The sequence below is a fragment of the Seriola lalandi genome, unplaced genomic scaffold (assembly GCF_002814215.2).
Source record: "Seriola lalandi dorsalis isolate HSWRI2012SDOR001 ecotype SW California unplaced genomic scaffold, Sedor1 jcf7180002054470, whole genome shotgun sequence".
NCBI lineage: Eukaryota > Metazoa > Chordata > Actinopteri > Carangiformes > Carangidae > Seriola > Seriola lalandi.
The window spans coordinates 1,546,429-1,548,207 of record NW_019525023.1 but is presented as its reverse complement, the minus strand read 5'-3'; positions in this window follow the sequence as shown (position 1 = coordinate 1,548,207).

Sequence of the window (1,779 nt, the reverse complement as noted above, 5' to 3'; positions counted from 1 at the left end):
TGCCCATCGTATTCTATGAGTGTATATCCACAGATAGCCTTTGCTTAAATACCAATAATATACCTCTAACATGGCGGTATGTGTTCGTATATGTGTGTTTTTTCATTTCATTTTTTCATGCAGGCATGTGACACAATGTATCTGGTGTCTATGCTGCTCCAATCTTATCATCCCTGCACATCTAAATTGAAAAAGTTGTGGGAATGTGGTTAAATACAAAGACAGACCCTATGGAGGAAGAGAAAACCTAGGCAGCTGTCACCATGATTAATGAATCTTGGAGCCAGTCAGGTTTCCTTTACTGTTCAGTTCAAAGCCTCAGTGCGCCAAAGAAGATTCTGGTAGGGAGGAACTCTACCTGCACAACCTGAACAGGAATCTATATTATGAGATCAACTGATAACTTTTTTCTGTTGGTCATGCTTAAGCATCTTGCGATAAATGAGAGCAGTCTTAAGTGTTATTGCTGTATTCATAACTAAGTTCTTTTCTTTCTGGCATGTTGAGAATTGGCATTTTGTTGGTAAATAAACATAGAGTAAAGATGTGGAGTGTGACTCCTGGATTTATCCCAGAGCTCCAGGTTTACAGCAAAACTATTAGACCATGACTTTTGCTGCTTTAAGGGATTCACAGCAACCAGGGATGCAGCCTGTGGGATGTAAAGCTGTCCAATCAGCTTTTTCCCAGTAATTAACAGAGCCTCGCTACATTTTATCGGTTGTTGTAAGTTTTGCGATTGTGTTTCATGGACTTGTGTCACAAGGGGCTGTCACTCACTTGCTATAATTAGTTTTACTTAATTCATAAACACATACCACAAAGTTAAACATGACGATACATGTGTTGAATATAAAAAGTCAACAGTGCAGCATTAGAGTGCAGCTGACACTAACATGAGCATGTTTTAGGAAGATAAGCATCCAAAGCAGGCTTATCCACCGTCAGGCACGCCTTGTGCATATTATCTTTCCAGTCTGAAGTGGCGTTTGATAAAAAGATTATGACTGTAAAAGAACTGGCAGTATGTTAGCTCAAAAACCCCCGAGATGCTTAAAAGTCTGCTTCCCTCCTCCTCGTGCCATTTAGCTTGTCGGAAAGTTATGATATGTTAGTTTGTAATTCCATTCCTCTGGCTGCCCTTGACAGCTGCAGGCTGCAAGGTGAGTGGATCTGAAAGGTATAATAATGCACGACAACTGCAGTTAACTAAACCCATCTAGAGCTCTTACTGTGGACCACCTCCAGGTTTTGACTGGGTTGGACTCACAAGTGTCATGCCGAGAGAAAAATGCTATACATGAGAGGATCCTCTCAAAAGGCTACGATTTAGAGGACACGGCCTACAAAAAGCCGATCTCACTCTCAGAATGACTAAAATGTATCTGTTGCATAAAGGCTTTAAGTAGGTTGAAGAATAATGCAGGTATTGATGAAAGGGCCAGTACATGGATGTGCACACAAGGTTGGAAAAGGTGAGACAATCATTACCACAGGATAAATGTTCAAGGACAATGTAAGCACAATTCTGTTTTTTCTAGCATTTCTAGCAGCCTTGTAGATCCTTGAACTGAGGTATCACAACCAAACAGCTTTACAGTTTCAAAAAGACGACAAGAAACCTATAGAGTGGAAAATAGTATATTGTTGGAAAGGGATCAGCTCAATCCACAGCTGAGAAGCTAAGTAGCAGGGTGGATGTACTTATTTCTTTAGCAAAATTAAATGCAGGTTCCACACCTGAATGATGAACCACCTTAAACCTACCTCCACCCCCCC